Raw genomic sequence first — 12,422 nt, 5'->3', positions numbered from 1 at the left:
ATTAATTCATCAGTTCTAACAACTTTTTTAGGCAGAGTCTTTTCTATATGCAATACAATGCCATCCACAGAGACAATTTTATTTATTCCCTTCTGATCTGAATAGACCTAAGGCATAATTAAGTTAAATGATTGTAAACACCTAACAAGTCACTACCATTCAGAAAATTCACTTTCTAAATTTTTCATTCTTGTGTAGTTAAACTTTGTGTTCAATAAAATTTTTGCTGAAGTACCACACACGCGCGCACACACACACAGACATACACACACACACACACAGGAAAACACACAAAATGTAAGCATACTACTAAATGACTTTAATATCCCTGTGTTGCCAGTACCAGAAACCGTCCTTCTAGCTTCTCCAGATCACTGAGCCCTGAGAAGAGCTAAATTTCCTGACTTCTATTGTAATAGTTGAATTTTATCTGTTTTTGAACTACATTAAGTAGGATCAATAGTATATTCACTTAATGTTTGCCTTCTTTTGTTCAATATTATATATGTGAGTGACATTTGTTCATATTGCTGTTGTCTGTCATTGTAGTTTTGCTCATTCTTATTGCTGTACAGTCTTTCATTACATGAATACATACCACAATCTGTTGATACATGCTATAGTTGCTTGCTGAGTTGTTTCCATATTGGAACTTATTATGAATGGTGCTGTTGGGAGTGTTCTTGTACATGTCTTTTGGTGAACTTGTGTGCCAACTTCTGGTGGATATAAAGTTAAGAGTAGAATTGCTAGGTCTTAGAGTATTCTTGTTTATGCATTTACTACACATGGATATCAAACTGGGTTGAAGCAGTTGGTGTCAATGTAATTTCTTGGAAACAGTCCTTTTGAGAATGAGAATAGAGTCAAATCACTGCTCAAATAGGTACCTCGTGAAGGATGTGTTGTCCACCCAGACAGTAAGAAAGGATTTTATAACAGAGACTCAGCGGAACTAGAGATCTGAAGACTTTTATGTCTCCAAGAATCAAAATAGTGACACTGGTTTTCCAGCACTGTTACTAAATTCATTCTTTCCCCAATTGTTTGCAGGGCTATCTCTCTAATGTCTATAGATCTAGGTCTGGACTTTCTGTCCATTGTTTCTGTAACAGTGCCACACATTTTATTTTTGTGTCTTTGTAATATGTATTTATATTTGATAATGCCAGTCTTCTTATTTTTCCAAATTGTTTAAATTATACGTTTACAAACATTACATTAATTTTAATTTAAAAGTCATTGCATGGAAAATTTCGATATAAACAATGTTGTCTTGTTCCATAAGTGATGACTATGTTTCTTCTATTCATTCAGGTCTTTGGTCATGTCTTTACTTTACAAGAATGTTAATTATTTTCCCATAAAGTTGTTCTGAGTTATTTTTGAAATTAATTCAAAAGTACTTTATGAATTGATTATGATTGTAAATAGTACTTAGTTTTCTCTTGCACTTTTTCTTTTTTTTTTTATTTTTTAACGTTTTATTTATTTTTGAGACAGGGAGAGACAGAGCATGAACAGGGGAGGGTCAGAGAGAGGGAGACACAGAATCTGAAACAGGCTCCAGGCTCTGAGCGGTCAGCACAGAGCCCGACGCGGGGCTCGAACTCACAGACTGCGAGATCATGGCCTGAGCTGAAGTCGGCTGCTTAACCGACTGAGCCACCCAGGTGCCCCTCTTGCATTTTTCTTTAAAAATTAATGAATTAATATTTCAAGTATCCACCATAGCACAAATAATGACATCAATGTCACCTATGTACCCAGCAAGAGTTAATATTTAGTTACCCCTGACGGTAAAAACTACAAAGATTTTTTAAGTGTTTATTATACATGAGGCACTCTTATAAATGATTTTACGTGTTAATTCGTAACAACATAATGAAGAAAGTACAGTTATCCCTACTTTATTGTTGAGAAAATGGAGACAGAGAGAGGTTACATAACTTGTGGAAGCTATACATTTGGTGATTGTGAGAATTTGAATTCAAATCCATGCTGTTTGCCTCCCAAGCATGTGCTCTTACCCACAATGCCATGCATTTCTAAATAACTAACTTGTTACAGATGGAGCTAAAGCCTCATGTTTTACAAAGCCCTACCACATCTGGCAGGGCAAAGTCCTCATCTTGTGGGACAGAGAGGGAGGAAGTACAAGATACCTGTGGAATGGAGCGGATACATTTATCTTTGAATCCCCAGTGACCAGCAGAGTGCCTAGGACAGACTATAGTTTCAGTAAACGTAGTTTGAATAAACCTGTCTTTGTCATGGCAAATGAATACAAGAAAGGAGAAAAATTGCCCCTAAAATTTTCCATTTACTTATATTGCTACAAACACCAATGATTTGTTTCTTTCAATATTAACATTCTGTGTTTATATTATCATATAAGCATCTCTTTTTAATGTTTTAATTTTCAATATTTAACACACCAGGTTGTGGACATGACCCACTCCTGGTCTTTCATAAATTTTAGGAAAAGAAATGGTTGAGATTTATGGAGTTTAATGAATACTTATTATTCAAAGATTTCCATAACAGCTGTAGGAATTACATATCTGCCTAAATTCTATACTTTGTCTCACTTGGAATCTTTATACCTATATTAGTGTTCTCCAGAAAAATGAAACCAATAGGATATATATGTATACACACACATACATATAGATGGAGGATTTATTGTAAGGAATTGGCTCACATTATGGTAGCTGAAAAGTCCTAATGTCCCAAAATATGCAAGGTAAGTAGGCAAGCTGGAGATCCAGGAGAGCTGATGGTATAGTTCTAGTCCCAAAGCTGGCATGTTTGAGACCGAGAAATGTCAATGTTTCATTTGGAGTTCAAAGGCAAAAAAACGCCCTAGTTGAAAGAATGTCAAGCAGGAGCAATTCCCTCTTATTCAGAGGATTTTCAGCCCTTTTTGTTCTATTCAGGCCTTCAACTATTGGATGAGACCCACTCACAGAGTGATGACACTTTGCTTTTTTATTCTACCAATTTAAATGTTCATCTGATCCCAAAACAGCCTTACACATACACCCAAGGTAATGTTTGACCAAATAACTGGACATTCCATGGCCTAGTCAAGTAGACATAGAGTATTAACAATCATTATAACATCTCAAATTAAATACTGGTGGAAAAGCAGCATGATTCTTCAATTTATCCATCCATGCATCCAGCCATCCTTTGTTTGGCTTACAGGTCCTCAGTGAAGGATGTTTCTATAGATTGATATCCAGATGGTTACTCAGTCAATATACTCTAGTATACCTGAGCCAATTACTTAGAATCTATTCTGATTGGTCAGTTTCCTTCAGGCATGGTAATTCAACATTTTTCATATTACTCTTGAATATAACCTAGGTATATTCTGGTAGCATAATTCTATTATTGTGGGATGCTGAACATATTTTTGCTGAACTAAATCCGTTACTGACTGTTTTCATCAAGCATTTGAACTCTGGATGTCCTCCAAGGAGCTTTTTCTACTTTTTTCATTCTGGTAAAACTGACTACTTAGGAGGTCAGAAGAGAGAAAACTGCTGATTTATAGATCTCTTGAAAGCAAGCATGACAAAATAAGGATAGTGTGGAAAACCTGGTAAAAACTGATACATTTGAAGATTAATATACTTGTTATTTCCTCTGTATTGTAACTTAGATAATTCATTTATGGAGTGTATGTAAAATTTTTAGAGCTTATCTCTAATATTTAATATTAGGTGTGTAATGTCTTTTGCTGTGTCATGATCAGCAAGAAAATAAATATCTTTTGACATCTATTTTCGTAAATATCAATTCTTATGTGAAAATTACAAATTGCTCTGTGAAAGTTTTAGATTTTAAGGAATAAGCTGATATTCTATTAAGTTTCAAATAAATATATGTTACACTAAAAATAAACTGAAGTTGGAAGGATTTGTACCACTTTTTAAAAAAATTTCTATAAAACAATGGTAATTAAGACAGTGTGGTGTTAGTATAAGGCTAAGCGTATAGTTCAGTGGATAGAGTCTAGAAAAAATGAAATATTACTTTACAATAAAAAGGGAAAAATCTATTGATATAGGCAACAAAACAATTAATCTAAAAAATATTAAACTAAACAGATCTGAAAGAGTATATACTGTATGATTCCATTTATATCAAAATTTAATATATTTTTTTTAACATTCATTTATTCCTGAGAGACAGAGAGAGACAGAGCATGAACAGGGGAGGGGCAGAGAGAGAGAGGGAGACACAGAATCTGAAGCAGGCTCCAGGCACTGAGCTGTCAGCACAGAGCCTGATGTGGGGCTCTAACTCACAAACTGTGAGATCATGACCTGAGCCGAGGTCGGATGCTCAACCTACTGAACCACCCAAGCGCCCCCCATTTATATCAAAATCTAAAAAATCTAATCAATGGAGACAGAAAGTAGATCATTGGTTGGTAATGAGACAGCAGAGGGACACAAGGAGACCTATGGGGGTGATGGAAATATTCTATACTTGATAGTGGTGGCAGATACATGGGCACATATATTTTTCAGAACTGTTGAAATATACATTTAAAAATTAGTAAATTGTATATTATGGAAATTACATCTCAATAAAGTTCATTTAAAATATAAAACAGAATGACAGTTTGTAAACCTTATTCCTACGAGTGAATAGAAAGTTAAATCACATAGGCTCTTCCCAGATCTCTATGTCTTGTCTTGGTCATAGGAAAGTTAAATGAATACCTTCAATTCTAATAGAGAAAAAGATTTTGCATTGTTTTTTTTTTCTACTACTATGACTTTCCTCACAATAATAACTGTTTGGAAAAAAAGTAACAATGTAATTTTCTTTGGGCAATAACATTTTTTACATATGTACATATTATATATAAGCACATATATAAGCATTATAATGAACTATTTTGCCACTTCTCCTCTGCTATTTTCTTCAGACTGAAAGTATGCTGTAAGTGTGTCTATTTGGATTATCAACATGAATGTCTATTGACCATTAATTGAGTAGAAAGTAATTTTTGGTGAGTTCATTTCAGATCCAAAAATCCTGCTGATTTGCTCTGAGTCTTAAGGTATATAGCCCCCTAAACTTCTAAATGTTCATTGAATGCTTGTAATTACTTCCAAAAGTATTCCATATTCATAAGCATATTCCAGCAATAATTTGATTTAAATTAGAATTTTTCCATGTATTATGTTTTATTACTTATGTGTATATATTTTCTAATAAGAATGATAAGTAAGTTTATCTTGCAATATTTATTTACTTAAAGATAAGCTTTACCAAATAATTAAACCTCAGATGTCTAATTTTTAAGTGAATGTAAAATATTAATTGGTAAATTAATTCTAACTCATATATACCTACCCATGCCTAGAATTACATATGTAACTGAAGCTGGAAATAATTAAAACAGAACAAAGTTTAAATGTTTTATAAAATAATATACATGAATTACTAGAGAAAATATGCTGATCATTTTAGGTGTTTTTGGAAGCGTGACACATAAGAACTTCATCTCAAGGAATAAAGAGTCCTGAATATTCACGTAATTTTATTTGAGTAGTATATCCATTAATGCAATGACATTTATGCAATGAAATAATGAAGAGAGGAAAGGGAATCCACAAATCAAGACTGCTGAAAACAATTACACTTCAAACATCTACCAAAGTTCGAAAGCTGCAGTTACCCAGTGTACTAAATGTGTGTTAGTGATTAAAAGACTGAGGATAATTATTATTTATGTACATTTCAAGAACATATACTAATAAAGGCTCATTTATTCATGCACACAAGGCAAATAAAATTTCTAAATTATTTTAATCTCTTACTAATCTGCAATTTACTGTATGTATTAGCCTTGCAGATAGTTTTCCAAAATTATTCAGAGGATGCCATTTGAACAAGAGGACTTGCACTGACTTCATTCACATATATTGAAATGTGGTACTGCTCTCTTCCTCATCAGATATCCTTCCTTTGATGTCTTTATCACTTGAATAAAAGCACCAGACTTTACCCTATCGGCTAAATATATGGAGTTTGCCACCAGGCACAAATTCCCACATGATTTCAATGAAAATGAACAAAAATGAAAAGCAAAGCCTGGCAAATGACTTTTAGGCACTATGAAGAATTCTGCCCACGTCTTTTTGCCTGAAGTCTTTGAGAACTACCCTGATTTATGGTTTTAGGTCATGAGAATATAAGCTAGTACTTATCTTTGTGGCAGCTTTAAAATATACCTGTACTTTGAATGATAGAAACTTGGTATGTGTGTGTGGAGTGATTTTGTGGCCTGCCATTTTTTATCTTGGTAAATTCTCGCTACAAAATGCTTAACTCTTTGGTTTGGTCTATGGATAATTGTCACTATTCGTCAGTGGCACACACAAAATTGAGCCTCTGCAAATGCATGGTCAGTCATCTAATTGTGATTTGGGATTTAAATAATCTTTTTTGACACCCAAAGGGATTTTAGGTTTACCAGATTCATTCTGGAGCCACTCTGATAATTCTGTCATCCATTCAACAAATGTTCATTGATCAGCAATGTGGTAGGCTGTGTGCAAGAGTCCAGGGATATAAAAATGGAGAGAACTCGGTTACTGCTGGGAAAGAATTTAATCTAATTGTGGTTGTGTGCAGTCCAGTGGAGGAAGATATAATCCTTTCAAGACTGTAACCTTGATCAATTATCTTGAAGCTGGACTTGTTTCTATAAGTAAGTAGGTAGGCATTTCGGGGGAAAAGCTGCTTAGTAGACTTCAGATAGCCACAGCTGCCAACTCACCGCCTGAACTTCAGACGTGTCGTCTGAATGGAGTACACAATATATATTGGCGCAAAACTTTGGAGGTTTAAATAATATATTTAATGTATTTATCCTACTGCATGTCGCATAGACGGCAACTAATTAGTAGCTGTCATTATTAAAAAATAGCAAAATAACTTTTTGTTTTTTCCTGAATATATATGCATTTTCCAGGATAGAACATTTTCTTGAACAGCCCAATATATGGTGTCAGGTCCGATACCCTAAGCAGTACAGACAACTAGATTTGATTGACCTTTGGTCTCCCGGTTATGAAGCCAAAGGCATCATAAAGAATGGGCAAAGACAGACCATGCCAGGCAGACAGAGCATTTCCAACATCTCAGTCCACATGCGCTGAGCAGGGAAGTTGCAGCAGATACCAAGGAAGAAGTAAGGAAACCAGGGAAATTAAATGCTAGCCAGAGAATTTGATGGGGTGTTTGGAAGTAGGATCTTGGAGAAGTTCCTTAAAGGCCTAGAACATAGTCAGTGGAGTAAAAGTTGCTGAGGGCACCAAGACAGCCCAGCCAAAGGAAAAATATGGTGAATTGTTTTGCTTACTACATTTCCTTTTCAGTCACCAAAGGCATGATGCATGGCTTTGAGGCCTTGTGTCAACCTGCCCGAGATCATATAGCTTGTAGGTTGCAGTCAGGATTTAAATGCAAGCCTGTTGATAACATCTGTGGTTTAAGAAAACAAAAACAAACAAACAAACAAAAAACCTTGGTTGTGCCTGGATGGCTCAGTCAGTTAAGCCGCTGACTCTTGATTTCAGCTCAGGTCATGACCTTGCAGTTTGTGGGATCAAGCCCTGTGCAGGGCTCTGTGCTGACAGCATGAAGCCTGCTTGGGATTCTTTCTCTCTGTCCCTTGCCCACTTGCATGCGTTCTCTCTCTCTCTCAAAATAAATAAACTTAAAAAAAAAAAAAAAGAAGAAGAAAAATTCCCTTTTCGTGAATTCAGAAATAAAGGCAAACTTATGAAGAAAACTTTATAGAGAAGCTTCTCATGGCCATGCCTCAAAAACTGTGGACAAAGACAACTGTGTCAAGATCATTAGAAATGTTTAATACAGGGTGCCTGGGTGGCTCAGTTGGTTAAGAGTCTGACTCTTGATTTTGGCTCAGGTCATGATCTCATGGTTCATGAGTTCAAACCTCACACCGGGCTCTGCTGACAGCACAGAGCCTGCTTGGGATTCTCTCCTTTTCCCTGTTTCTCTGCTCCTCTGCTGCTCATGTGCACTCTCCCCCCTCTCTCTCTTAAAATAAATAAACTTTTAAAAATAAAACAAAATGTTTAATACTGTTTGCTCTTCAACTGGCAGAAAAAATGATTTGGGGAGACTTAGAATCAATGGAGGGTCTGCCATGCACGTGAGTTGCTATGGTGTGGTAAACGCTCTGCAGTCTCTCTGAATAAACACAATTTCTTGTTAATAGCTGTGTGACAGAGTAGAAGTTAGAAATTATGTAGCCTGTCTGTTTTTTAATTCACCCATCCTTAAAATGAGAATAGATGATAAAAGAACCTTCCTCATGGGTTTGCTGTGAAGGATTATATGAGTCAATATATACAGTCATGTTGAAGATTATCTGGCATAAAATAAGTGTTTAGTAAATCTTGACATCATTATGTATTTCCAGAAATTCAGGAACAAGAAAACATGCATAGACTGTCTTGTCACTGCTAATATCCTATGTAAAATAAGTTATCTGATCATCTGTAATCTCTGCATGTTTAAGAAGAGTTTTAAATGCTTCATCAAATAGTAGACTAGTCTTATCTTTATAATAAAGTCTGCAAAGCAGTTTTTTTAAATATTTGTTTATTTTGAGAGAGAGAGAGAGAGAGAGAGAGAAAGTGTGAGCATGGGAGGGGCAGAGACAGAGGGAGAGAGAGAATCCCAAGCAGGCTCTGTGCTAACAGCAGACCCCATGCAGGGCTCTATCTCATGAACCATGAGTTAATGACCTGAGCCGAAATAGTCAAACACTTAACTGGCAGAGCCACCCAAGCCCCCCTGCAAAGTAGGGTTATCCATTACAGTCCAACCCACTGAGTGATAGACAGCTCTATTTAGATGCTTCAGAGCCACCTTAACTCAACATGGACCAACTTGAACCCATTTCTTCCCTTTCTCCTTTTCCAATTCTGTATCTTTTTCTTCCATGTGGAGTACAGCAATATACCTTCTTACACAAGTTAGAAATCAATAGGTCACCTTGATTCTTCGAACTTCCTTCATGGCCCAAAACAAAAAGTTATCAAGGCTTACAACTGTTAAGCACAATTTTAATCCTTCTTGTCTTCTCCAGCTGGGCTTCTGCCTCACAAGTGCAGCTTTCCCTGGCAATAGTCCTCTTTCATTCACACATATTCTCTATGCTACTACTGGAACACTGTCTGGAAACAGTCTGACAACGATGCTTCCCTGCCTAGGTCTGTCAGGTCCCTACACGCACACTCTCATACTCTTCTATGATTCTCAAAGATCTTTGGGAAAACTATCTGGCGTCCTAAAGCAGCCATACAAAGACTTCCATAATCTGCCCTTTTTGAACACTCATCGTTCCCTGCCTTATACTTTTTCATCCATCAAAATTAACCGATCATAATCCTCATGCAAAATCAGGCTGATCTAATTTTGTGTGTTTGCAAATGTTGTGTCCCTGTTTATAAAGCACTTTCCCATGACCAAAAGCTTCCAGACTTAGTTTAGTCTCAGCTATCTACTAGGAAGCTTTTCTTCACCTAACTGGCTGGTTAGGGATGCCTTCTCTATTTTCTCATAAAATCCCTGTTCGTATCTGTATCATTGTCCTGACTATAATATTCAATATGCCATATCCTCTGAGGACACAGTTCATAACTAACTCTTCTTTGTGTTCATTATATCAGTGGCCCAGACCCAGTATCCCATTGGAAATATTTAGAACAGTTTTAATTTCCTAATGGCTAAGAGGCCCTACAACTATTAAATGGCTAGGGATAGAGATTCTTTATTCTGCCTTAGGTGGAACAATCCCAAAAGAGGAAGAGCTGTCTTGCCAAAATGCCAAAAATATCTCCGGTGAGAAATTCTGTATTAGACTACACACATCATGAAGGCATTTTATCTTAAGGCTCAAAACAGCTGGATCTCACCACAGGTTTTCTAAACCAGCTCTTAGTATGTATTTAAGCAGTTTCCTAAGTAGCTCTGATATGCCTTTCTTTTTTTCTTTTTTCTTTTTAGCAAACAATTTTATTGAGCTATAATATACATACATACCTGTTTTTAAAAGTCACTAATATAGCTCTGTGTTTTTCCTTTTATCCTGGCCAATAGGAAGCTCAGATTTAATGTCTAAGAGGTTTAATATTTCTATCTTTGTCTTGGAAGATTTATTTATTCCTCATGTCCCATTAAGGTTTATTCTGCAAGTTTCCACAATGTATTTTCAATGTGCTCACAGTATAAATGCTAAATAATAAGAATAATTGTTATAAATTTTATTAGGAATTTGAGTGAGGATGCCCATTGGACTCACTATTGACTCTCAGAGTTTTACCAACAGAAATGGAGTGACTTCATTCTCTACACTTCAGGGAAGAAGCTGCTACCTTTTATGATGGATAGGTTGGCTGATATCCTATGGGAGGAGCAGGAGCAGATGACTTAGAATGGCCATCTGAGCTCTTGAAAAATACCCAGCCAGGCTTGCACAAAAGGCTACAAGAAGGGCTCTAGAACCAGAGCTGGCAAACTTTGGCCTTGGGCCAAATCCATCTCACAGCTGGTGTTTGCAAATAAAGTTTTATTGGATTACAGTCACTGGTCTATAGGCATTGTCCATGGCTGCTTTTGTGCTACTGCTGCAGAACAGAGTCTTTCAACAAAGACCACATGACCTGCAAAGCCTAAAATATTTACCGTTTGGCCCTTACAGAGAACATTTGCTGACTCCTGTGCTAAAGCAATGCTTCCCGCAAAAAGCTGACAGAAAGTTAAGTGTTCCACATAGTACTCCTTTTTATTTAACCATATTAGTGCAATCACCAGAATAAAATTCCAAAATAAAATACAGTTTTGTTTCCAAGAATGTATCTTAAGCTGTAATTTTCACCATGGGCTGCTAAAAACTTCCTCATGTTGTTTATGAACCACTTCGTAGAAAAACATTTAGGAATGAGTTCTTGGATCCTAAGGAAAATTGATTTATCTGGTGCACTTGCCTTTTTCTGTTTGTCTAATTTGGAGAGTATGCCTTTATCACATTCTCCCCAGTGATTGGTCATTTTGCTACATTTTAGATATAATTTTATTGTGATATTACTTACTAACCACGGGTAATTCGCATTAAATTTGCCGCATACTTGATATTACTATATCCACTTGTGGATTGATTTTGTTGTATTTCTGTAAGTGGGACCTACTCATAACAGAAGAATGGGTAACTTATCTTGCAGTGAATTAATGTACACATTTTCCATTTTACCTACAAATATTATTTTAATTTCTTTTATGTAAAAATCTAGCATTGTCACATTTGATAGATTCTGAAAATTTAATGCCTATGAACATATGGTCTCCTTTTGATAAAATGGCTGGAAAATAATTGCACATTAATTTTTTCTAATTCTTGTATCCCAGATACTAGAATAATGCCTAACATATAGCACCCACCCAAATAAGTACATACTGAATGATAGCTAAATTAATTAATAATGCATTTCCATTTTATAAATTTTACAAATAAAACTTGAGGGGAGAAAGCAGCAAAATATTCATATCCAACCACTGAATTTTCCACATTCTCTTGTTGGGCTTTATATAGATTTTTAATGCAACTGTTGCCCATTCAAAATTAACTTGTGGTTGTAGGGGACAAGAGCAGGCTGCCCCAAGATGGACCACATTGGCATGAAGATTATTTTGAATTAAAAAACAATCAAGGGGTGTCTGGGTGGCTCAGTTGGTTAAGTATCTGACTCTTGATTTCGGCTCAGGTCGTGATCTTGCTGTTTGTGAGTTTGAACCCTGCTTTGGCTCTGCACTGGCAGTGAAGAGCCTGCTTGGGATTCTCTCTCTCCTTCTCTCTCTGCCCCTCCCCTGTTCATGCTTGCGCTCTTACACTCGCTCGCTCTCTTCTCTCTCTGTCAAAATACATAAATATATTTTAAAAAAGCAATCAAAGCCCAGTAGATTCAGGAAAAACTCTTTACCTCTCCCATAACTGTCTGAAAAGAATTGAGCTAGAGGACCTACTTCAGGAAGAGAGCTATCACCACAGATACCTACATTATACTATGAACCAGGTATGGTAGACAGGGAGGAACTAGCAAGGCCTGTTTGATCAAACTCCTCTGTGTCCCATTATTTCTGCAGGAAGGGCCTAGCAAACATTTGTTTACCAAACACTTACTCTTTTCCATCTTCTTGTGAATTGCATTTCTTTCCCTTGAAGTTGCAGATCCCTACCTGATTCTGTTTAGTTCAGAAGGTATACCTCATTTTGTCTGTGTTTGGAATTTCCATGTCTGTATGGAATCCTGGTACCTACAAAATTAAATCTGATTTTCTCCTGTTAATCTGTCTCAAGT

At 36.2% G+C, this 12,422-nt stretch overlaps 1 protein-coding gene across 10 annotated transcripts in view; it reads left to right on the top strand.

Annotated features, from left to right (window-relative positions):
• Positions 1–12,422, top strand: part of NAALADL2 (N-acetylated alpha-linked acidic dipeptidase like 2) — a 1,341,335-nt gene that overhangs the window by 824,908 nt on the left and 504,005 nt on the right. The gene's annotated exons all lie outside the window — the stretch shown is intronic.

This window comes from Panthera onca, chromosome C2, assembly GCF_046562875.1.
Source record: "Panthera onca isolate mPanOnc1 chromosome C2, mPanOnc1 haplotype 2, whole genome shotgun sequence".
NCBI lineage: Eukaryota > Metazoa > Chordata > Mammalia > Carnivora > Felidae > Panthera > Panthera onca.
The sequence above is the reverse complement of the archived record's forward strand: the minus strand, read 5'-3'. Positions and strand labels throughout refer to the sequence as shown.